The sequence below is a fragment of the Pleurodeles waltl genome, chromosome 12 (genome assembly GCF_031143425.1).
Source record: "Pleurodeles waltl isolate 20211129_DDA chromosome 12, aPleWal1.hap1.20221129, whole genome shotgun sequence".
NCBI lineage: Eukaryota > Metazoa > Chordata > Amphibia > Caudata > Salamandridae > Pleurodeles > Pleurodeles waltl.
In genome coordinates this window covers 252285067-252312294 of record NC_090451.1, presented here as the reverse complement: position 1 = coordinate 252312294, position 27228 = coordinate 252285067, and positions in this window count along the sequence as shown.

Here is a 27228-nt window from a genome sequence, read left to right as displayed (position 1 = left end):
TGCTCTCTCAGTTCAGTGTGCTACTTCAAACATTACCGAAGGGTGCTGTTTGAACTGTAGTACCACCTCATGAGGTTTAATAAACTTTGGCCCTCATTACGAGCCTGGCGGTCTGTGACCGCCAGGCTCGCGGTTGGCGGGAGCACCGCCGACAGCCTGGCGGTGCCCCTTAGGGCATTCTGACCGCGGCGCTTTGGCCGCGGTCAGTGCAGGAAAACCGGCGGTCTCCCGCCGGTTTTCCGCTGCCCGTCAGAATCCTCCAAGGCGGCGCAGCATGCTGCGCCGCCTTGGGGATTCTGACACCCCCTACCGCCATCCTGTTCCTGGCGGTTCGCCCGCCAGGAACAGGATGGCGGTAGGGGGAGTCGCGGGGCCCCTGGGGGCCCCTGCAGTGCCCATGCCAATGGCATGGGCACTGCAGGGGCCCCCGTAAGAGGGCCCCGCTTGTATTTCACTGTCTGCATAGCAGACAGTGAAATACGCGACGGGTGCAGTAGCACCCGTCGCACATTCCCACTCCGCCGGCTCGATTACGAGCCGGCTTCATGGTGGGAAGGTCGTTTTCCCCTGGGCTGGCGGGCGGCCTTTTGAAGGCCGCCCGCCAGCCCAGGGGAAAACTCAAAATACCCGCCGCGGTCTTGCGACCGCGGTACGGTATTTTGGCGGCTCCCGCCAGGCGCGCGGTCACCGCGTCCGGCGGGAGTCGTAATGACCCCCTTTGTCTTTTATTTCAGTTTCTGTGCCAACTTCTTCCTATATGGTCTGAGGACTTTGTGCAGAGAAGGGTGAACCCCTTGCACTAGTAGGCCTTGCTGAGGCTTACTTCAACAAATTGGCGCCCAAACAGGGACTCATCAGCGACCCGGACGCCCAACGGATTGGTCGTGACGAAGGATTGGGATCTCACTGCGGACGATCAATGCCTGAGGAGACCCGAGTCTTGGCAACCACGGCGTTTTTCCCTTCTTTCTGATTTGACCATCCAGGTGGCGCCGGTCCTCGACTGAGATCCTTTTTGTTAATTCGTCATGCAGTGACCATTTGGTTGATTTTAGAACTTGGCAGTTGGAACCTGGACACCCTGTGATTGGTAAGAGCCGTTTTACGGCACTTGCTGTGGGTTTTGATGCCTTTGTTTGGTAATGAAGTTTAGCACTACTTACTGTGGCTCTCGTGTTTTGGGTGACTAGTCAATTTGTGTCCTTTGAATTAATATATAAATTGCAATTTATATAGGCAGGTAATGAGGAGAATTTTCTCCAATTTAATTTTGATTTGAACGGCAGCTTAAGTGCTACTTTGATTATAATATTGCATATTCTGCACTATTTTTGCCATGCCTGTTTTTAGCGCACTTCGTAGGATGTGTTGCTTTTGTAATGGTACCAATTTGAGACTGGAAGAATCGCAACCGGCACCCCCAGAGGGGATGCCCAATAGAGATATGTATGTTAAACATGGTCTTTCTTCTATAATGTACAGCACACTATGGAATAAATACACTCGTGGGGATCCTGAGTTACATTGGGCTATGCATGGGTCATTTGATTTGCGAAAGATTGAGTATGTGGAACAATATATGTGTAAGCAAAAGTCTAGGCAAGATATATTTGACTGTGTACGAATGTGGGAGAAAGAAGTGCGTGGACGAGTGAAGCGTGACAAAAGCCTTGCTTTAGAAAGAGCAGCGGAAGAATGTATATGTGAAAGCATTGGAAATGAGAAAGAAAGAAATAAATGACTTAAAGGAGCTAGAAGAGAAAGAACGTAAATTACAGGTAACTGGCCAATACACCATTAGGCAACCTCTCTATCCTATCCTTAATAAACCACATGATGATTTTTTGTTACTAGATCGCCCTCCACCTCCGTATGTCGTTCCTTCTGCCCCTCATGAGTTAGCTAAGGTCTCCAGTTCGGAGCAACAGAAGATGCGAGACAGTCGCTCTATGTTGCCTGCTGACCGTGCATCTGAACTTAGATCTATTGCTCATAAAACAATTTGTAGCGTTGTCTCTGCTTCTGAACTTTTAGACAACATGAAAGGGTGGACGGAAAAGGAGCAGCTATATTTTACTGAGGCATTTGGCTCAGAAGTTATTGAACTATATCGGAAATATTCTGATAAGTTAGAGCCCGATGATGTAGCAGCTGATCATAAGCAAATGCGTGATGGTCTTTTTGTTTTCTCCCAGGTGGCTGATGCAATCAGGCGTTTGGTGAAATTATGTGTGGTGGCAGTCCGTTTGCAAGAGGAGAAAAGGGCTGTGGACGTAGTTGCACGGACATCTCAGACCGGCGGGGTGCAAGCTTCCATCTTCGGAATAGATAAGACTATGATAGTTCACGCGAAACCAATGCGGGAGGCCGCGCCTTTGTATGTTCCTCCTAAAGGATTGGGTACAAGTGATGATAAAACTTCTGTTGATGCTAAGGGTTATTTTATTTATAATTGGGTGTATACTCCTTGGAATAGGGCAGATGTAATGGCACTTAAAACAGCATTACCTGACCCGCAGAAAAATCCAGCCGCCTATTATGAGGAAGTTGAGGGAGCAATTAGTTCTTGTACTATGACTTTGGCTGACATTGATTTATTTTTCGGATTGATATTACCACCAGATATGTGGAGAACTGTTCGTAAAATTGACGATCGTGTAGTTTTTGGGGCGTCATGGAAAGAATTAGAACAGATGGACGGGGATAGGGAACCTGCGAAAAAGCCATATCAGTTGATTCTAGATCTTCCTGCAGCCATATTAGTTAAGTTAAAAATGATTATTCCCCCTAAAAAGATAGATTGGGCTGTTGTAGCCTAAGCAAAAGGCAGATGAATCGGTCTCTGATTTCTTTACACGCTTTGAAGAAGCATTTCATGATTTTAGCGGCCAGTTATTGTCAGATGATACGGGCAGACATTTGTTTGTCGATAAATATGTCGCAAATCTGTTACCAGGAATAGCTAGTCATCTAAAAGCTAGTGAAAGTTCATGGACTACCTCTACTCCGGTTTCTCTTTTCACTATGGCTCAGTATTATGAACATCAGGAATTAGAAGCAAAAGGTAGCAAGGATAAAAAGATTAAAGAATTAAAGACGAAGGTTATGTTGGCTCAAGCTTATGGTCCGCCTTTTAGAGGTATTGATAGAGGTGGACGTGGATCTTATAGTTCTTCTTACACTCGTTCAAATTTGTCTGTTGATCTGTGTGCGTATTGTAAGAAATTTGGGCATTGGGCTGCCGATTGTCCAGCACTACGTGTTCAGCAGTGTTCACATGGTCGGGGACAAATGAGAAATCGCTCAGGATATTCAGGACCTAGAAGAAGCACGAATGATCATGCTAGGGTTGATGCTAATGTACGAGGGTAGGATGGGTTTTGATAGACGAAAACAATACCAGATGTCTAACCATGTGCAGCCTGATTTCCAAGATTCTGCTTATGCATAGGATTGCCTAGGATGGGGTAAGGAATCAGTTGAAGTTCCAGTAGATCAGAGGGGTCCCTATGTTACAGCACATGTTTTGGGTTCTACTGATCAGTTTCTGGTTGATACAGGAGCTACTCGTAGCGCCTTGTCTAAACAATTGATTCCAAGGGCTCCCCTTTCTGGCTTAACCATTACATCGATAGGTTTCGATGGAACACCTTCCCCTAGCCCATTGTCACAACCACTTGCATTCCATGTTGATAAATTTACTCCTCCATGTCCATTTTTGCTTTCTCCAAATACACCAGACAATATTGTGGGTCTTGATATGCTCAAGTATTTCAGGGCTACAATACGATGCTCTCCTGAAGGGGTGCGTGTTATTTTGAATGATAATCATCCTGGGATGGAAAGAGTTTGCCTTGTTAAAGAGGATATTGCATTAGCTTCACTCCCTAGTACTTTGTGGGCTACTTCAGATACTGATGTGGGACAAATGATTATTCCACCGGTACATATTAGTGTCAAGGAGGGAGCTGTATTGCCACGTTTGCCTCAATGCAATATTTCACAGGAGGGCGAAGAAGCACTCACAAGAATTGTGCATGATCTTATTGCAGTTGGAGTTGTTGAGGAAGTTCTGTATAATGGTTGTAACAGTCCGATTCTTCCTATTCTGAAAAAGGATACTGATACCAGGATTTACCGATTCATTATTGATTTACGAGAAGTCAATAAGATTGTGATACCACAATATCCTGTGGTATATGACATCATGACACTTCTTACTTTGGTTCCCCCGAAGCAACTACGTTCTCTATGATAGACTTGAAGAATGCTTTCTTTTGGATCCCTATTCATCCTGACAGCCGATATTTGTTTGGTTTTACTTTGAATAAACGATCTTATAGATTTTGCAGAGTTCCTCAAGGCTATACTGAGAGTTTAAGTATTTATAGTCAAGCGTTAAAACGACAACTTGATTCTTTTGTTTTGCCTGAAGGTGTGGCTCTCATACAATATGTCGATCATATTTTGTTGGCGGCTGATACCCCTGAGCAATGTGAAAAGTGCACTTTGTCCTTACTTTCTTTTCTTGCTTCACACCATCATAAAGTGTCACGAAAGAAATTGCAATATTGTAGACCAAAGGTAACCTATTTAGGTCACCTTTTGTCTAAGGAGGGCCGTGCACTTACATCAGATCGTATTCAAGCAATTTTAGACCCACCAGTACCCTCTACTCAGAAAGATGTTCGTGCATTCCTTGGTCTTATTTCTTTTTGTAGGCAATGGATAATAGGGTTTTCACACATTGTCAAACCTTTGCTAGCACTTTTGACTAAAGATACTCCAATGCCCCTCCCATGGACAGATGAATGTGAGACTACTTTCCGGCAGCTACGGCCAGCCCTTTGTTCAGCACCAGTGTTAGGTACTCCAGATTACATGAAGCCTTTTGCACTTTACGTACATGAGAAATATGGATGTGCATTGTCAGTTTTAGTACAGACACATGGCGATAAGCAGCGTCCCTGTGCATATTTTTCAGCAGTTCTTGACCCTGTCGCTCGAGCATTGCCTGGGTGTTTTCGTTCAGTTGCCGCAACAGCTGTGTCAATACGTCAGAGTGAAGGGATAGTTTTGTCACATAAGCTGTTGGTGTTAGTACCCCATGCGGTTGATGCTCTTTTAAATCAAACAAAGACACAACATTTAACTAGCGCTCGCATGACAGGATATGAATTGACATTGCTGGCTCCTCACATTATACTGAAGAGATGTGCAACACTAAATCCAGCCACTTTGTTGCCATATCCGGTGACTCAGCCTCAGTCACAAGAAACACATGATTGTATATTCCTTACCGAAGAACAGACAAAGGGTTGTATTGATTTACAAGATACGCCCCTTCCAGATGTAGACGGGGAACTGTGGGTTGATGGGTCTTGTTTGAAGTTGCCAGACGGTACGACCTAAGCTACATAGGCAATCACCACAATACACACTGTAGTGGAGACAGCTCGTATACCACAGAAGTCAGCTCAAGCAGCTGAACTAATCGCTTTGACACGAGCATGTGAGCTTAGTACTGACTTATGTGTGAACATTTATACAGACAGCCGCTATGCTTTTGGAGTGGCTCATGATTTTTGGTTTGCTTTGGAAGGAGAGAGGCTTTCTCACATCCCATGGGATACAGATAATGCACGGATAATTAGTGCATAACCTTTTGACTGCATTGCAATATCCAAAGAAACTAGCTATTGTGAAATGTAGTGCACACAAGAAAGTGACCGATAAGATAGGGCAAGGTAATGCTCTTGCGGACCGCATAGCACGTGAGACTGCGATGCAGCGAAGTACTACTTCTATGTATGTAGTGAAGTCACAAGCTGAACGTTGGCATAATGCTAGACAAGACGTATTAGATATACAGAAATCTGCTTCTGTGAAAGAACGTGAGCAATGGTCTGAAGAAAGAGAATTGGATGATGAGGGCTGTTGGCGGAATAAGCAGATGGATAAATGGAAATTGCCTATAGCTTTTGTACAACCTATGGGTCAGATGGCACATGGGCTGGCACATGTTGGAGCTTCAACAATAACAAAGTTGCTTACGCAAGTTTGGGAGCATCCAGAAATTTCCAGTACAGCTAAGAGAGTAGTACAGTCTTGTTTGATCTGTTTACAATACAATCCTGGAAAAGGGACACGTACTCCTGCGGGAGGGTTTGCTACACCAACTGCACCTTTTGAAGTTCTACAAATGGATTATATTCAGCTTGAACGCTGCAACAATTTAAAGTATGTCTTGTCTTGGTGGTGGTATGTGCCTTCAGTAAATGGATAGAGGCGTACCCCACAAAGGACAATACTGCCATTACCACAGCTAAGGTGCTTTTGAAATAATTTTTCCCTAGGTTTGGTGTTTGCAGACTTTTATGGAATGATAACGGACCTCATTTTGTTGGGGAAGTTATTAAGTATGTCCTGAAAGGATTAGGGATCAAACAGAAGTTCCATGCAGTTTTCCACCCACAATCAGCAGGGTTGGTGGAAAGGTATAATGCTACTTTGAAGCTGAAGTTAGCAAAGATACAGGCTTCCACATCCTTAACTTGGCCGGATGCATTACCGTTGGCATTATTGTCTATTAGGTCAGTGCCACACTCTCGAATCGGCCTTAGTCCTTATGAAGTGGTTTATGGGAGGCCAATGAACATTTGGGGAGTTCCTAAGCCAAATTCTGTATATGATGTACCTTGTGTCCTGATGAATGATTATTTGGCACAGTTAACCGACAATTTGGTTTCTATTCATCAACAGGTTCGAGAAGCACTTCCTGACAGATCTACAGGTGAAGGCCATGAACTCCGACCTGGTGACCAGGTGATGATTAAGTCCTTTGAAAGATCAAGCAGCTTGGAACCAAGGTGGCGAGGCCCAGAACAGGTGCTCCTTGCGACAAGGACAGCAGTTCGAGTGACGAACCGAAAGAATTGGGTCCATAGTACTCACTGCAAGAGAGTGCTACCTACCTTGGTGGTACCTGCTGTGCTGACCGATCATCGAGAGATTTTGACTACGGAGAAAGGCCGTGCTATATCACCTGACGAATCTGCAGCGGTCTTCCCGGACCATACGACTTCTGGAGTGTTGCAATATAATTTGAGACCGAGGGAAAGAATCTGATTTTTTTTTTTTTTTAACTGGTTGAGCTACCGCCCTGGGTTAGTGAAACGGAGAGCCAATGTGGCAAGGGGGGTGGATCAGCCATGCATTAGAGTAGTGACACCCGTCTTGGCCCGTGGTGAAGAAATCAGCGGCTACCCAGGGCTAAGAGCTCCAACAATTGTTTTTTAATTAATTTCTGAAAGGGTCGATTATCACTGCTGCTAAAATGAATAACAAACTGATCATTAGTACTATGGGGTTTGTTTTGGTGATTATGGCAATAATCACTTGGTTTGTTGAAAAGAAGGCTCCTGCTCATGAGTTTTTTGTTGCCACTACTCCAGTACCAGAGGATCACTATTACTTTACGCTTCCCTATCAGGAGCAGAAGCACCGTCAATGGTACTTCAATAATACTTTCATTCAGATGTTGCATCATACTCATAATGCTACAAATACTACCAACTGTTGGGTATGTGGAATGATACCTGCGCATCAAAAGAAAGGAGGAACACCTCTCATTCCTCTTCCTTTTTCACACAATGGTTCTTGTCAAGCTTGGTATACGCTTTTGTTTGCATCTGTAAAACGTACAGAGGGCGGACTTCTTTTTCACCTTAATAAAGTATGCTACCAAGACAAAGATGGGTATCCCCAAGCCAAAGGAACTAAATGGGAATGGGAAGAGTATCAACCGGACAATGTTTCAATACCATATGTCTTCACAAATATAAGAGACTCTGACAAGAAAGAACAATTTGTGATTTCTGTTACAAAAACTAAAGCAGGTTTATGTATACGTAGCATTGGGCGAATTCCAGGAGGGATAAGCGATTGTACCTTGATTTTAACTATTGAGGGTGTAAATAATAGTAGTTTTACAGCTTCGCATAATACATATTTTGTTTGTGGTAACTATGGATATTACCAACTACCTGTTGGGTGGTCAGGTGTGTGTTATATATCTTTTCTATTACCCCCTGTGTTTTTGGCCCCTGCATCATATCACCGAGATTTTAGACTGTTCAATGACATTATTAAAAATAGATATAAAAGGGCAATAAGTACAAATGAGGTAGACCAAACGGATACTAGCCTGCAACAATATGTTGATTTTAATTTAGGGTTGTTCTCCTTTGTGGGTGCTGCGTTAAACAGTAGGAAAGTGAGACAATTGACTAGGGTTGTGGAAGCTGTTACCAATCAGGCAGCTCTGGCACTTGGGAATATTACTGAGGAGCTCCAAATTGCGAGGATTGTAGCGCTCCAAAATCGTATGGTACTAGATGTGATATTAGCTGACCGAGGTGGTGCCTGTCGCATCATCGGTAGTAGTTGCTGTTTTTTTATTCCAGATCACTCACCTTCAGTATATGATGCAATATCTAAATTGCATAAAATTGCTGCAGAAATCCACACAGCGACTGGTACTTGGACTTTTTCTGGATGGTTTTGGGCTCTTGTTTCCACCTGGGGCTGGAAACTACTGACTATCCTGTGTGTAATGATTGCAATATTTTTCACATGCTGTATCTGTATTCAGTGTGGTCCAATGTTCTGCTCCATGTGTATTACTGCTTGTATGCCTACCAAAAGAAATATTACAGAAATGAAAGCACAACACATGTTAGATAAGGAAATAGCTGAAATGATGAGTATAAATATACAAGATGAATATTTAGATTATCCCAGAAAAACTAATGTCTTCAGCTAATGCTGAAAGGGTCGTCTGTTGTAACTTAATAGCGATTAGATTAAGCATTAGCAGAAGACATCTTGTATTTAGTAACTATTGTGAACATTTCGCGGAATCCATTTTGTATTCATGGCAGCCATTTTCTTTGGCACATGCTGCCATGTGCTCACCATGTGCTCTGTCCTACCTTTCTGTTGACTACTCTTGAAAATCTGCCTAGTGACAAGTTATATTTAGCATCTCCCACTTTCGCACATGCCCAGTAAGGTCTGCAGCTGTTAGTCATTGAAAACTGTTAGCCTCTCCTACCTGTCGACTGTGCATTTCCACATGACCTTACATGTATGCAAGTCTTGCTTCTATAATTGTACCACCTCTTTTTAGCCCCTGCGTGGGTATAAAAGGACCATGCTCTCTCAGTTCAGTGTGCTACTTCAAACATTACCGAAGGGTGCTGTTTGAACTGTAGTACCACCTCATGAGGTTTAATAAACTTTGTCTTTTATTTCAGTTTCTGTGCCTACTTCTTCCTATATGGTCTGAGGACTTTGTGCAGAGAAGGGTGAACCCGTTGCACTAGTAGGCCTTGCTGAGGCTTACTTCAACAACACCACTATAAAACACACCCACACTACCCACAACCCTTTACGAATACAAGTAAGTGCCACAAGAGATAGCAAGACCACCGACAAGACCACAGCCACACACCACCATCAGCTATACACCATCCATGCACCTTACATCACACACCCCAACACATCACCCCTCACACCCTCACCCACACTACTCACACTACACCCATGGCACCACAACAACACCCCAGATTCTCTGAGGAGGAGCTGAGGGTCATGGTGGAGGAAATCAGGAAATCATCTGGGTAGAGCCACAGCTATTCGGATCACAGGTGTAGCAGACATCCATTGCTAGGAAGATCGAGCTATGGTGGAGAATCGTGGACCGGGTCAACGCCGTGGGACAGCACCCCAGAACAAGGGATGACATCAGGAAGAGGTGGAACGACCTACGGGGTAAGGTGCATTCCACAGCAACAAGACACCAAATAGCTGTACAGAGGACTGGCAGTGGACCCCCACCTCCTCCCCCACAACTAACAACATGGGAGGAGCAAGTCTTGGCAATCATGCATCCTGAGGGCCTGGCCGGAGTAGGAGGAGGACTGGACTCTGGTAAGTCACTCTTTACTACTATCAACCCCCTACCTGCATGCCATCACAAACCCCCACCCTTACCCACACTCCCATCACTCCACCATCTCCTACACACCCCATATTCACAACCCACCCCTCCCAATACCAAGCCCTGCATGCAACACCAATGCATGGACCCCCATCACAGACAAAAACAACAAGTGATGGACGGAATGCTGAACATTGTCAAACACTCACCCCCAGTCACAGATCTGGGTTTAATCCATCGTTCTTTTGCTCACCATGCCACCCCAGTTTGGACCCAGCCATATGCAAATCAGTCTTGACCCTGTTCCTTATGGGAACAGACCAGCCCGAACTGCCAAGCCAGGTCCTCACTGGACCGGAAACAAGCATCCTGGGACCTTTTTTTTTTTGTTTTTTTTTTTTTTTCCCCATCACAGACATGCATGGACACCTATCACTAAAGCATGCACACTAGAGGGAAACAGCAAGCCCACCAAATAACTACTCACACATGGCAAAGCTGCCAGGGCAATAACAACCTTAGAGGGCAACACACCCATGCACAAGATGTCACATGCAGAAACAATAACACTGCATTTACATCCCCACAGATTCCCCACCCAACGTCACTGGAGAGGATGTGCTAGCAACATCCAGTCCCACCCTAGAAGAGGCCCACAGTGATGACAGCAGCTCTGGATGCCTGGATCTGGTTGACCAACCTGGCCCATCAGGGATCTCCGGACAGTCAGTTTCCCAGGCACAGTCCCATACCACCACAGAGCCTCCCCCCTCAGGAAACACCACCACAGTATCCACACAGCGGTCCCATTCCGCTGTCCCCAGTACACCTCAATCAGCAGCGTGTCCACCAGTACAGGGACCCCAGGCCACCCACAAACACAGGACGATCAGGGACCTGGGGTCAGTGGCAGTGGGCACACGGTTCAGGGAACAGAGGCACAGGACAACAGGGAAGCTGGGAGGACTGCTGTGCGTCAGGGGGAGGACATGCCCAGGGAACCTCCTCTCCGGGAGGCACTCACCAAGAACCTTGGAGCATACCACCATTCCCAGGAGACGATGAGCCAGATACTAGACAAGTTGAACCGGCAGCTACAGGAGGGACAGTACCTGGGGATCAGGAAGGACTTGAAGTCCATTAACGCCACCCTGGTCTCCATTTCAGGCGTGCTGGCAGACATGGCCAACACTATGAGGGAGGCAGTGGCACACCACCGGGCCCCTACCACTAGCCAAACTGATAACCAGCCCTCCACCTCCGCTGGCGCTAGTGGACAGGAGGTCCTGCCACAGGATCAATAGGCCACCAGCACCCCTCCCCCTGCAGAAGGAGAACCACCCCACAAACGGTCCCTGCGATCCAGGCAGAAGCCAGATACTATAGCCAAGACACCCGGCAGGAAATAAGACTCTCCTGATTGTCACCCTTGTGTCCCACCCTGTCACCTTGAACTGCCATTGCTCCACTTCCTATGCCCCCTTGGACAATGCACCTGTGATCCACAAAGACTGGACACTATCCTGGACTTTCCTCCACCATCACCCCAGCCCATTGCACAGCCCCCTTCTACCTATTAGCACTTAAATAAACACCATTTGAAAAAAAATACAAGTATGGAGTCTGTCAAATGATTGAACTATGTATTTATTTAACAAACTTTAAACACTGCAATACAACTGTACAGTAATGTATACATAGGATTGACCTGTAGTTGGCTGCAGTCAACATACCAGGAGTGATAGTGGGGCACAAATATCTGCAAACAGAGATGCCAAAGGGTACAGTGAGTGCCCATAGAAGTGGGAAAATCCGCCTGCCAGTGACAAATGTCAAACACAAAACAGTCATTTAAATGTGAAGTTACACTGTCTTACCTGTGTATCATTGGAAGTATTGTCGAATTATTGCACTTCTGTTGTCCTCACCCTCATCCTCTGCCTCCTCATCTTCACTTTCCACAAGTTCCACTGCTGCCACACGGCCATCTCCAGCCTCATCCTCCTGCAGAAAAGGCACCCGGTGACGTAAGGCAAGGTTGTGCAACATACAGCATGCCACGATGATCTGGCAGACCTTCTTGGGTAAGCAGCACAGGGAACCACCTGTCAGATGGAGGCAACGAAGCCTAGCCTTCAGGACGCCAAATGTTCTCTCTATGATTCCTCTTGTTCGTCCATGTGGCTCATTGTAACATTCCTCCTCCCTTGTCCTGGCATTCCTCACAGGGTCAGTAGCCATGAGAGGTTGGGGTAACCAGAGTCACCTGCAAATATCAAGGGACAACTGTTAGCCACACACTCACCCTTAGGGCCCACACCAAACCCATACACCAACATCCACTGGGTGGGAACCAGGGCTCACCTATTAGCCACACCCTGTGCCTCTGGAGTTGAGCCATCACATATGGGATGCTGCTATTCCTCAGGATAAAGGCATCATGCACAGACCCAGGATACTTTGCATTGACATGGGAGATGTAATGGTCCGCCAGGCACACTATCTCCACATTCATAGAGTGAAAGCTCTTTCGATTTCTGAACACCTGTTCATTTCTCGGGGGGGACAAATGCAATATGTGTACCATCAATAGCCCCAATAATGTTGGGGATATGTCCCATTGCATAGAAATCTGCTTTCGCTGTAGCCAAATCCTCCACCTGGTGGAAGACGATGTAGCTGCACATGTGTTTAATCAGGGCAGACAACACTCTGGTCAGCACTATTGAGAACATTGGCTGTGACATTCCTGCTGCCAAGCCCACTGTCACTTGGAAAGAACCAGTTGCAAAGAAATGCAGCACTATTAGCACTTTCACAAGAGGTGGGATCCTGGTGGGGTGACGGATAGCAGATATCAGGTCAGGCTCTAATTTGGCACACCGTTCTGTGATTGTGGCCCTGTCCAGTCTATAGGTGAGGATAATGTGCCTGTCTTCCGTTGTTGCCAAGTCCACCAGGGGTCTGTACACGGGGGATGTCTCCATCTCCTATTCATCCTCAGTGGTGGAACTCTAGGTTGAAAAACGGTGAGCAGAAGGTCAGAATCAAACATAAAGGGCCTCATTACAGGGCTGTTCTGGAGTTTGTACCGCCAACAGGCTGGGGGTACAAACTCGAGGATTACCACCGCGTTGGAAGCGGCACTGTCGCACCGCCAGGACCGGCGGTTTCCCGCCACATTGGTCCCGGTGGTTGTAATCCCCCAGGGGATTACGAGTCCCCCTCCCGCCAGCCTTTTTTATTGCGGAATGGAACAGCCATGAAAAGGCTGGCGGAAAGGGGAGTTGCGGGCCCCCTGCCACGGCCTCATGGAGCTTTTCACTGTCTGCTATGCAGACAGTGAAAAGCGCGACGGGTGCAACTGCACCCGTCGCACCGCCGCAACACCGCCGGCTCCATTTGGAGCCGGCTCCCGTGTTACACCCGACATCCCCGCTGGGCCGGCGGGCGGAAACTTGGTTTCCGCCTGCTGGCCCAGCAGGGATGTCTTAATGGCCACCGCGGGAGTGCGGCTGCATTGGCGGCCGCACGGCAGATACAACTTGGCGGGCGGTGGTTGCCGCCCACCAAAGTTGTAATGAGGGCCATAGTCAGATTAATATGCCATTTTTGTTTTACAGAAACAGTATGTTAACTTGTAAGTCAGTTGATGTGCCTATGTCTTCTGTGACGCAGTTAGGTGCCATGGCCTGTGCCCCCCTGAAATGGCAGAGGCCTGACCTGTGAGGAGGGACAAGTGGAAATTAGGTAATTCTGCTGGCGTTGTGCGTCGTTGCGGTTGGTCGTCATCGACCGCCATGCAACACCGCATTGGTTATCATTGGGGCCTATGGGTTCCAGGAGCCAATGGCGATGTACGCCGGCGGTGACGGTACGCACCGCCGTGGACGTGACCGCTTTTTCTATCTGTTCACTCACTTGCTACCTGACCTTCAACAGGAGAGGACCTACACTGCAAGTGTTGCTGTGACCTGTGTCTGGAAGCGACCATGGCTCGAGTGTATGGGGAAAGGTCCCCTGCATTCACTTCTGAGGAGTTGGAGAGACTGGTGGAAGAGGTCCTACCCCAGTACCCTTTAGTTTATGGTCCTCCAGACCAACAGTTGAGTACACTGTGAGCACGATGCATGAGGCATAAATGCATGGAGTGCTGTGTGTGTAAGCCTTGTGTAGGAGGGGGCTGAGGTTCCTGGGCAGAGTGCTGCATGTATGGTGGTCAATGTCTGTACATAAGGGGATGGGAGAGATATGATGGGCCATGAGTGTAACAGTCTGGACAGTATGACTAGCACCTTTTTATAATGTATCTTTTTCTGCAGGTCAGTGCCCATCAGAAAAAGGGTATTTGGCGTGCCATCACCAAGGAGGTGTGGACCCTGGGAGCCTTTGACAGGCGGAGCACCCACTGCCACAAACGGTGGGACAACCTGCGCCGCTGGGCAAGGAAGACGGCAGAGGCCCAGCTGTGGCTTGCCTCCCAACAAGGAATGGGTGCCCGTCGTACCCTGACCTCCCTGATGTTCCGCATCCTGGCGGTGGCCTATCCGGAGTTGGATAGGTGCTTAAAGGCATCACAGCAGCCACAAGGGGGTGAGTACAGATTCAGATTCTTGACTTTTCGCGCATTAAGGTGTTACCTAGGTGGGGCATGTGGAATGTGGGTGCCCCTAGGCCAGGGCGAACATGGCAGGTTATGTTTCATGATGTGCAAGCTCAGATGCACTCCAACTACAATAATGTTGGTGGGCATATACTACTGGGCAGGGTCCAGTGGGTGTCAGGTGTGCAGCTAGTGGCGTTAGGCATTGTACCCCACGGGCTGGTGACTAGTATTGTAACTGGTATTGCATGGCCTAGTGCATAGGGCTATTCCCTGTGGGTTGTGTACGCCAACAGTAGTGTTGTTGCTGGCAATGACCAAGTGTATCCTCTGTCTCTCCCTCCCCTTTTTGTTTTGTCACCCTGTTCTTGGGTGCATTAGCATCATCTGGCGGAGGAGCAGAGGCACCGGCGACGGAGGGAGCTGCATCTCACTTGGGCCTGGAGGCTGAATCCACCGACGGTGAGGGCACCAGTGGGACGGAGGGCAAGGGAAGCACCGCAACAGAGACAGAAGAGGACAGTACCAACAGCGACTCCTCGTCCGATGGAAGCTCCCTGGCGGTGGCAGACAAATCTGTGGCCACCCCAACTACAGGTACAGCCGCCTCACCCGTACCAGCACCGCCCTCCCAGCAGCCCCTCAGGGTGTTTCCCGTGCCCACTCACCCAGGAGGGTGGGCATCTCCTTTGCCCCAGGCACCTCAGGCCCTGCCCCAGTAAGCCTTGCTGCCCTCAGTGAGGAGGCTATTGACCTCCTGAGATCCCTCTCTGTTGGGCAGTCAACCATACTGAATGCCATCCAGGGTCTAGCAGGGCATTTGCAACAAACAAATGCAAACCTGGAGGACATTCACTCTGGCATTGCAGCCCAACAGAGAGCATTCCAGACTCTGGCCAACTCACTGATGGTAGCCATGGTCCCTGTCTCCAGCCTCCCCCTCCAACTTCCTCTACCCAGTCCCAATCCCCTCAGCCCCAGCCTATCCAAAGCACACCTTCAGACCAGCATTCACCCAAAGCAACACATAGAAGTGGCTCAGGCAAACACAAGCACCACACTTCATCCCACAGGCACTCACACAAGCACCATCCAGATGCAGACACACCAACATCCACTGCCTCCACTGTGTCCCCCTCCTCGTCCACCTCCCTCCCAGTAGCGCCTCCACTCACACCTGCATGCACTACATCCTCATCAACTGCCTCCATCACCAGCACGCCTAGCACTACACGCCCTTCACTGGCAGTCACCACCCCCAAATCCATGCACACGTCCTCTGTATCCTCTCCCACTGTGTCTGTGACCCCTCCTCCCAAAGTACACAAATGCAAGCACACAGACACCCAACAGCCATCCACCTCACAACAGCATCCAGCCCATGCACCTGTACCCAAACACAGCAGACTGACACCTCCTACAACCACTCCCTCTTCCTCCACTCCCAAACCTTCACCCTCTTCCCGCTCCACTGTCCCTAAGAAGCTTTTCCTTGCCACCATTGACCTATTCCCTGTTCCTCCCCCCGTCCTTCACTTCGGGCCAGGGTGGCCAGAACCCAGCCCAGCACCTCAGCCACCCACTCCATGGCTACTGTGGTTTCTGCAGCTACAGCAGGTGTGAGAGGCTCCAAGGAGGCACCCGTCAGCACAGCCAGTGTGCCAGCACCACCTGCCAAGGCCAAGAAGGGGCCGCCTCCTAGCAAGGGCATGAAGGGGACCCCAGCCAGCAAGGGGAAGGAGGCACCACCAGCCAGCAAGGGGAAGGCGGCACCACCAGCCATCAATGGAAAGGATGCACCACCAGCCAGCAAGGGCAAGAAAAAAACACCAGCTGGCAGAAGCAAGGAGGCACCATCATTTGCCAAGGGCAGGAAGGGGCACACAACACCAGCCATGACACTTCAGCCGTCCGAGGCTGCAGGGGAAGGGCTGGAGCCTCCCCCCAACACTGACAGCACAGCCACCTGCACCACGGCCAGCAGCACCGCTGCCAGCAGCAGCATCCCCAATGGGCAGCCATCCAAGGTTGCAGGGGAAGGGCTGGAGCATACTCCCACCACTGACAGCACCACCACCTGCACCACGGCCAGCACCGCCACCTGCACCGCGGCCAGCACCGCTACCTGCACCGCGGCCAGGACCACCACCTGCAGTGCAAATGCCATCCACTGAGCGCCCGTCACCGCCGGTGAGCAGTGTGTAATAGTGACTACATGAGCTGCAGTGCGTCCTGGCCCCTGCAACACCTGTTGGTGTGACACCCAGGTAAGAGACTGTGACCTTGCCCCATCCAGGATAAAGCACACTGGGCACAAAACCCCCTCCAGAACCAGTGGAAGAAGGCGTCCACTCATCCCCTCCTTGGCAGAATGAAGCACACTGGGCACAAGGCCCCTTCCAGAACCAGTGGAAGAAGGCATCCACTCACCCCTTCCTTGGCAGGATGAAGCACACTGGGCACAAATCCCCCTCCAGAACCAGTGAAAGAAGGCATCCACTCACCCCCTCCTTGGCAGGATGAAGCACACTGGGCAGAAAGCCCCCTCCAGAACCAGTGGAGAAGCCACCCACTTGAGAGACTGTGGCTTTGCGGTACCCAGGACCAAGCAGTGGGCAAACCACCCACTTGAAAGACTCTGGCTTGGCACTCCCCAGGACCAAGCAGTGGGCAAACCACCTACTTGAGAGACTGTGGCTTTGCACTCCCCAGGACCAAGCAGTGGGCAAACCACCCACTTGAGAGTCTGTGGCTTGGCACTCCCCAGGACCAGGCAGTGTGCATGAAGCCCCCTCCAGGACAGTGGCGTTGTACCATCTTCCGGCTGAGGTGCCCCCCCATTCCCCGTTCCCCTTAGGTGCCTGTGTTTTTTCGACCTGATGCCCCTGCAGTGTTCTCTCCGTATTGAGGCAGGAGTCAAGTGTGGCCTTGGCCTATGTGTTACGGCCCCATGGGCCACGGACATTTTGGAGTGGTCATTGTCCCTCCTTTTGTATATATTTTACATACTGTTTATTGATTTAAGGACATATTTATTTAAAATTGTACTATTACACTCATTTTACACCATTCCTTTTGTCCTTGCGTTATTCCTGAGGGTTACGGGGTGTATATGTAATGTTGTTGCATCTGTTTGTGTGTATGGTGTTGGGGTTGAGGGTGAGGATGGGGGTGTGGGTGTTGAGTGTTGCGTGTGTGTATCACTCTCTTTTTCCTCCCCCCTCCCTTGTGTGCTAGGTGCAGTACGCCCCGTGGTCGTCTTCACCGGCGTTCGTGTTCCTGATGTATGAGGAGGTACACCAGCATTGGAAAAATGTGCAGTTCGGGCTCCATGGCGTTGTGGTTCTTCCTTGAGTGTCGAGAGGTGAGTCATTTCCCTTCAGTGTACTGTTTCCGCTGTGCTTTTGATGGTGTTGGTACCGCCCCAGAAAAGGTGGCAGATAGGCCTGTTGTAATGCTGTGGGCAGTACATTGTCTTCCACCCAGCTGTTTGCGGTTACCACCGCAGTGTTTGTTGCTACCATTGTGGCGGTTGGTGTGTTAAAGTGGCTGTCTGTGTTGTCTGTTTCCGCCGTGGTCATGATTCAATTTTTTTTACCGCTGGCCTGTTATTGGTACTACTGCAGCTTTATCACCGACCGCCAGGGTTGTAATGAGGGCCTTAGTGTATTTGCTTATAGTGTTTGCGTTAAAATGCATGTAACCAGTATAAGTGAGCATTCATCTGCACTTAAATCCTTCTGTGCCTTACAATCCACGCCTGGCTGTGTTTAGTTGACAGCTCCCTTGTGCATTCGCTCAGACACACCTCAAATACATGATACTCAGCCTCATTTGCATACATCTGCATTTTGAATGGGTCTTCCTGGGCTGGGAGGGTGGAGGGCCTGACACTTACATGTCAAAGGACTGTAGCCTGGCCACACACAGAGGACTGCCACACCCCCTACTGGGATCCTGGCAGACAGGATTGAATTGAAAGGGTACCTTGTGCACTTCTAAGCCACTCTTTGAAGTCTCCCCCACTTCAAAGGCACATTTGGGTATTTAAAAAGGGCCTCTGCCCCTACCAACTCAGACACTTCCTGGAGAAGAAACCTGAACCAGAACCTGCATCCTGCCAAAAAGAACTGCCTGGCTGCCCAAAGGACTCACCTGTCTGCTCTCTGTGAAGGAATGCTGCCTTGCTGTTGTCCTGCTGCCTTGCTGCTCTCTGGCTGTGGTGAAGAAGTGCTCTCCAAGGGTTTGGATAGAGCTTGCCTCCTGTTCCCTGAAGGCTTAGGACCAAAAAGACTTAGGCGGTGATTCCAACCGCGGCGGGCGGCAGTCGCCGCCCGCCATGCGGTTACCGCCGAATGACCGCACCGCGGTCAAAAGACCGCGGCGGCCATTCTGGCTTTCCCGCTGGGCCTGCGGGCGACCGCCAAAAGCCCGCCCGCCGGCCCAGCGGGAAAGCCCCAGCAACGATGAAGCCGGCTCCGAATATAGCCGGCGGAGTTGCTGGAGTGCGACGGGTGCAGTGGCACCCGTCGCGATTTTCAGTGTCTGCTAGGCAGACACTGAAAATCATGGTGGGGCCCTGTGAGGGGGCCCCACGACACCCGTTCCCGCAATCCTGTTCCTGGTGGTTTTTACCGCCAGGACCAGGATGGTGGGAAGGGGGTCGGAATCCCCATGGCGGTGCTGCGCGCAGTGCCGCCATGGCGGATTCCTTGGGCCAGGGGTAAACCGGCGGGAAACCGCTGGTTGCCCTTTTCTGACCGCGGCTTTACCGCCGCGGTCAGAATGGCCCAGGAAGCACCGCCAGCCTGTTGGCGGTGCTTCCGCGGTCCCCGGTCCGAAAACCCCGCAACCCGAAGAGGATCCAAGACCGAGCAACAGAAATCGACACACAGCCATCCCTGTGTGAAAACTAAATGAAGCATCGCCGTGTGCAGCCCAAGAAATCGACGGACACCCCCTTTGTTTCCATGCATCTCCTCCTCTGCGGTTCTTTGTGGAAGTTTTGCACGCAAACCAGGTACTTTGTGCTTGAAAGAGACATTTATTGCTTTTAAAACACTAAAGACACTTTATATTACTTTTACAATGATATCTCAACTTATACCTATTGCATTTGAATTGTTTTGACTTGCATCTTATCAGATCAATATGATATATTTTTCCAAACAGTATTTGTGTGGTGCTATACTGTGTTATTGCATGATTTATTGCAAAAATACTTTACACATTGCCTTCTAAGTTAAGCCTGACTGCTCAGTGGCAAGCTACCAGAGGGTGGGCACAGGATAATTTGGATTGTGTGACTTACCCTGACTAGAGTGAGGGTCCTTGCTTGGACAGGGGATAACCTGACTGCCAACCAAAGACCCCATTTCTAACAGCGTATATATTTTGGAGGTGCAACACTTAATTTACTTTTCACTATTTTAAAATGTATATATATAATTTTTACATTTACAGGTTGTTTGTTTTTTGTTTTTTCCAAATTTAAATGTTCTTCTACAGGTAGGAAAATACCTTCTTTTGTACTACAAACAAGTATAATCATTTTCAGTTGAAATATCTGTATGGGAGATATATTAAGGACTGTTTAAAGGTTTAAATATCCTTATATATTAATCTAGGTGTTTGTTAGTAGTGTCTATGCTCATCAGGTATGGGCCCCCTTCCTCCCTGATGTTTTATCGACAGCATAACCAGTGCTGCTGCTCACCAGCCGGTCCCATGCATATGCCTTCCTCTCCCCTTCTCTTTCCCCTATTGCCCTCCCCTCATCACCCCTTACCTCCTTACTCCTCCCCCACCCACACCCCCCTTCCTATTTTCCTACTCTCTATCATCTCATATTACCCCCCTTGCTTTTTCTAGCCCTGGGATCACTACACCTGAAGGGAATTCGCACCACCTCCTACTCCCCCTCCCTACTCCCTCCCTCCTGTCTACCTATCCTCTCTTAGTCGTCCCTCCTTCCCCCCCTCTCTCACCACTTCGATACCAGTTACTCTCCCCCTCTCCTACTTATCCAATCCCTCTCTTTTTTTTCCTCTCCTTACCTTCTTGTTTTCTTTTCTCTCATCGCTCTCTTTCTTCTTTTTTTCTTTTCCTCACCCTTCCCTCCTCTCTCCTGCTCCTTCTTCTTTGTATCGTTTCTAATTTCCTTTCCCTTTTCTCCCTTCTCTCCCTACCCCTTGTTTAACACTCTAAGACATGGACATGCCATTCTTATACCATCCTTGCCACCGCACCCCTTACTATTGCAATACCCGATTAATAGGGAACAACTTCTATTATTCCCACTTAAGCAGTCTCGGACAGTCCCCGCTACCACCGGAAAATCACATCTATGACGGATGCAAACCTATCCTCCTAATCTAATCAAGCCAGGGAGAAGACGATAAACTGAGACCCTAGGTTCAAAGGGGGCGGACATACAAACTCCGGAAAATTATCTGAAACCGTCAGTTGAGTCTTTCTACCCCCTTCCCCTACCCCCTCCCTTTCTATCAGCAGACATCTGGAAGATCTACATTCCTCTGCCCATCCCTACCCCCCCCCACTCCCATCACTCCCCATCCCCCCATTTCCCATTCCCCTTCCCCCCCCCCAGCATGTGTTGGTATTCCCTGATTTGTTGATTTTTGGCGATTGCCTCTGCTGTCATTATTGTTATTATTGTTATTAGAAGTATCATCTCTTTCATTATCACTATTGTTCTCACTCACTGCTCTTTTTTTGTTGGTCTCTATTGCTATTTTTTCCACCCTCCCCTCCCCTCTTTTCTTTCTCTTTCTTCTTTCTTCCTTCTCCCCCCCAAAAAATGTTAGGATCCACGATCATTGATATGTGTGTCATGTACCTATAGATGTATCTTAGACAACACCTTTGTGCTCCCATAAGAACATGTTATTCTTGAATCGCTGTTTTATAATTTAATTCACGTGGACCAACTTTTCTTTTTGCCTTGTAGGGCTGTAATATGTCACATTGTAATGGTTTGGCATGTTTCTTGCTGTTAAATGCAATAAAAAACTACAACACAAAAAAAAGTAGTGTCTATGCTAAGTATATTTCTTAACATTCAGTGAAAATATTCGCCCTTCAGCTAGGCTGGCAGTTGCTTATGCTGTATGGGGTAATATTTGTTTCACTCTCGGGCAGGTGTGGCACCAGCTTTGATTGCTTGGCATCTCTGCTATTGAACCCCTCAATAATTATTTGTGTTTTTCTATTTAGCAGTTTTAATTTTAAATATGATTAGCTGCTTAATTAGTTTGGAAGTTTTTCGTGATATATTATCAGGTATAATTTACTGTTAACCTATTATATGTATCAAATTGTGTTTTTGTGTTCATTTTGAATATGTACCTAGAATGTTTTTATAATCCCCATCCATGCACATTGCTATGATTTCCAATCATGTATTAAAGATACTCTACTTGCTGGGGGATGGATGTGAAAATAAAAAGTTACACACATCTCACAATCTCAGTCAGAAAACTAAAAGTCTGTATTTCAGGTCAGGTAGACCTCAACGGGTTAGATAGTAAAGCAGATACCAACTTACAAAGAACGTTAGAATTCAGGCCAGGGGGGAACCATAAGAATAGACCAATCTTAGAGACTCTGGCCTTAGGTGGCACACTCACAATGTCTTAAAAGCTTTATCAACTAAGATAATGAAGACCTCACTCAAAGGTGTTTTTACACAGTATTGCAGAGACCTACATTAAAGTGCCAAGGTGTGATACTATAATCCAGGGACACTATAGTGCATATGATGCCCACATTATTCTAGGGCCACTGTAATGCCTAGAACACCCACAGTTTGCCAAGATGGGCCATCGTGATGACTTAAATGTCCTCAATATGCTTATGAGGGCCACCTTTTGCCAGGATGTCTACATAATGCTTTGAATCCACCACCACATTCTCTATCACTGTCGCTATCGTCTTCCCTGTTTTTTTACTCTCACCTCCACCTCTTTCTGATTTGATCACCTCCATTTCTGTCTCTATTGCATGCGTATTCCAGTCTTCTGACTTGACTCTCTACTTTGCTCTATTAGCTCTGTGTACCGCTGATCACCCAAATAATTGTTTCTGCAACACTTCTCGGCTTTCTTCTTTGAATGTTTTTCTTCCCCCTTCTAATGTTTTTGTTTTTCTCCATTCCAACTTTTTATTTCCCACCTAACCAAACACCTTCTCATCTGTCATCTCCCCCTTATTCATCTATACACTCCTCTAATTATGTTTCAATACAATCTTTTTTCCACAGTGTTTTCCGTTTCTTCCACCTTTTGTCTCTTTCTTTGTCTCGCTGTCTCTCATTGCTTCACTTATTTGTCTTTCATACTATTTCTCTAATTTTATTTTTCTTCCTTTCCTTCTTTCTGTCCTTTTTTAACTGATTTTGCTTTCATTCTTTATATTTTACATCCTGTCCTTTTTTATTCTTTTTAATTCGGTTCTATCTAATCTTTCCATCTCCATCCTTTTACTTTTATTTTTACACCCTTTTTTAAGACAGGCGTTTGACAGGCAGCTATCAAACTGACCAATTGTCTCTAATACACTGTGATCTTTGGGTTTGTCGTTTTCAACAATTGGCTTTTTCCAGTTCAATCAGCCTTTATAAGCCATTGGCTTGTGACTTTGTCAATTACATATGGGCTCATTCCAGTGGAGTATTCATTCGTCTGGGTGCCCGCTTTTGTCTCCAATGCAGTGCTTGAATTGAAGAGCATGAAGGACTATTTTGCATCTGAAGATCCCTATCAACACCTCAACTTCATTTCAATCCCATTCACTTTTCTCTGTGTCCTCCCTTTGTTGCTTCCTTACAACCCCTTCTTTCCCTGGGTGTCTCTCAGTGATCTGCAGCCGCAATTTTTCCTTTATTCCTTTATGTTTTTAAACTCTGTTGCGATGAACGTATCTTGAAGGCTCTCTTGCTATAAAATGCAGGGGAACCAATGGCGGAGCGAAACTGAAAGAACCCCCCCCTGCATTGTGTAGTGTCCTGCTAGACACATTCTAGTGTTTACACCACCCACTCGGCTGAGGACTGGTCTTACATCTACACCCCACACACACTCAACACAGGCGTCACCAGTCAGGTGACCCTGCCAATAAAAAGGGGCGGGCGCACGTGCCCGGGGCCAGTTACTGGCACCATTCCACTGTGTCTGTGTTTCGTTATTTTCTAGTATGAGGGCCTAGGGACCCCAACACTACACAGAACATGGAGGGGGCCCCCCTCCGGACTCACTCAGACCAGGAGCTGTGCTGAGGGGGCCCTTGCCACCCAACGTCCCCTCCAGAACACCCCCACGCTGCCCCCCAACACCACGGGGGCCTTTTTTAAGCTCCTGACGGGATCAATTACTTTAAAGAATTCGCAGCCCCTGGTTTAAATGAAAACAAATCACAAACTCTACACCATCTCAAAATAGCATTGCAAGCCTGTCCTCACTAGTCAGCGCGGCTTCCTGGATCTAGTCACGACGTTTGGCAACAACCCAAAACGTCCAACCTGGGTCCTACCTCCCGCACAGCAAGCTCTGAAAGTGCCTTTCACCTAAGTTGAAATACCTGCTCCTGCAAAAACTTTCTGGTAAATGCCTTGCATTTTCCTTTCTAGGTGAACACAGTGCACTTTCGTTTCTGTTTTCTTCACAACTGCGTGTTTGTGAAATATGAGAAAAGCTAAGTGGAGCTCTCTCCTCTTGTAGTCATTCATTATTGGTGAGGGCTGCGCGCTTTCATAGCATAATAAAGAGACAGTATAAATAAACACAAGTTAGTGTTAGGCATTCCTTTTGTAACTGGGTTTTGATTAAAGAACTCTGTGCATGTTTCTTTAGTTGCAACTCCACTGGTCATACTGAATTCAAATGATCAGTGTAGTGGGGGCTAATGCAGTGCATGCCGGACTTTTGAAAACTATATCCATGTCCTCGGGTGCAAGGAATTCTGTCCAAGAATATAGATATATGTGGAATTATAAAATAATGCTGAATATTGCAGTGAGTGATGTGCGCTTACCTTTCTTCCCTTTACAGCTGTGGGTCAGTGCTGATGTTGATGAGACGGTCTTTACAAAGTCAGACGTCCTCCTCACAGCTTCAAAGAAGGCAAGTTTGCAGACGGCTTGATACCAAAAGTATTCACATGGGTTGTCACTTAATTGCTAGTGGTTTGTAACATTGGCTTCACACTAAACCAACACAGTGTGATGCAAAATAATGTGAATGAACACAACTCAGAGAACAGTTACTGGAGCAGAATTGTTCACTGTATGCATAGCACTGAGCATGTGTTTTACATATTAATGTATGTTATGTGGTTATTGAGAGAAAGGGGATTATTGGTTCGGGTGGATGGTAGTCCACCACAAGTTATAATAGCACTAATCTTCTTAGGTCCAGAGAAGGTTTCAATAATATCAATTTGAGATCAACCCGTGGTAGCTATGGCACAGAACAGACAGAAACTGTGCAAAACATTTAGAAGTACCATAATAGTTAAACAGTCAGAAGTACAACACAATAAAATCCCACTTCATTTTTATCAAAACAGAGAATCATTTATTGAACAAAATTACACCAAAATGACAACAATCCAATAAGAACTGAGACATTAATTTTAAAACTTTTAAATGAAAATAGCATCACCAAGTATCAGCAAGCGCAACCGCGGTCCTCTGGTTGCACTTGATGGGGACTATGGCGTGATTTAAGGCAGACTGCAGTCGACTGCAGGTCACGTACAGCAATCACGTTCATCCCGGTTGGCATGTTTACTTTATATTTGTTTCTGAAATGGAAGACAAAAATACTCAGCAAGGCAAGGCAGCATGCAGTGTCCAAGAAGGGCTCCAGAGTCTGGTACCCATCAACAAAGTCCATTCTAAGCAGCTGACTTTTGACAGGAAATTTCTGAGTGGGAGAAGTAAAAAATTCGAGGCCACAGAAGGTCCCTCCCCTGCCGGATACTTTTGGCACCTTTACCCAGTGAAGAATTCTACCTTCGGACTAGTCACTTTTTTAGAGATCAGATTTCATCAGTGAGGCAAGGCTGCAGGCAATAGGCCAGGAGGGTTTGATATTGTTGGATGCTGTTCAGGGTCAGTCCCGCTGAAACAGATTTGTTGCTGCACAGAACAATGTAGCGAGAGCCGCAGCAAAGGTCCACTGGTGACGCACCCTCAGCAGATTGGCTGAGACATTGGTCCCTGTCCCTCAACAGTTCTCCAGGTAAAAATGTAGCAGAAAGTTTTTTAGTCTCAAGTTTTAGGGTTAAGCAGGAGGAGTACACTATGACACCAGCCAAAAGGTTCCAAGACCTAAGGTAGAGGGTCAAAACTCACTCCAACAGAAGGGGGCCAGCAGAGTCCAGGGCAGGCTTAGTTGAAACAGGAAAGAGGGCTTCTTGCAGCTTTTGTCTAGCTCAACAGGTTATCTAACTGACCCTTGGAGTGAACGTCTTTTCCCTGCATACATGTGAGAGCACATCTAGCCTTTGTGGTCTCCTCACAGGTCACAACAGCAGCTTCAGTTCTTCTTGTGTCTTTCACAGGGCCCATAGCGATCTGAAGAGGATGTCCAGGGGTACCACATTTATACCTAGTATTAGTACTCTGGATGGGGATGACATCTGGTCACTACCTAACCAAATGGGAAATATGTCCCAGGGGTACCGCTACCTACTGTTGCTGTGTGCCCTACTGCAAACAAGCCCACTGTGTCATTCTCCACCTAGATTCAACATAGCAGAAACCTTCTTCCCCAGTGCACAGCTTGTGTGCCCACCTTTGAGGTGTGGCCAGAGAAATGAGCAACCCAACCCTCTCTCCCCCCAGGCCCAGGTGTTAGCTTAATCTGCCTGTGACAGGCTAGGCCCCTTTGAAACTGAATTCCTGGGTACTGCCCAGATGGCCATCCTGTCAGAGGGTCAGAAAACCTTTCTACACAGAAGGCCTTTGTCTCACCACTGGGAGAAAGTTCACACCTCATCAAGGGGCTATTCAGTTACTGGGTGACAGTTGGAAGCTCATACAAATGGGCAAATGGCCCCCTAAAGGCTTTAGATAGGTAAAAAAGTAATTAATAAAAGTACCTTTTCCTAAATATCTAGTAGAAAGCTGCCATTACCGGTAAGTTGGGTTCATAATAAATATTTTAAAAAGTCCACAAATTACCTTTGTACTATTTCCTAATCAGAAATAATATTATTTAATTTAAATTGTAATATCATATCCCAATGCTTTCCTGTGGAATGCCTAACCTTGCTGCAGTGAAAATAGCTTTGGGATCATTGTCACTATAAGGCCTGGGTACACTTTGTACCATATAGTTAGAGACCCATTGCATAATGTCAAACAAACACGAGTGTCGGTCCACAAAAATGGTGGTCATCATGCATAAAGAGGTATTTTCTTACAGTTATGTGCAGTATCACTGTTTCCTTTTGTATTGGCATCTATCTGGTACTCATTTAACTGCTTTACTAGGTGGTGGATTTTTAAAGAAACCCGAGGCTTCTTAACATGGAAGAACCATGCCACATTAGGGGTATTTGAAATTAGAAGTATTTTATATGTCTATGAATGGTATTG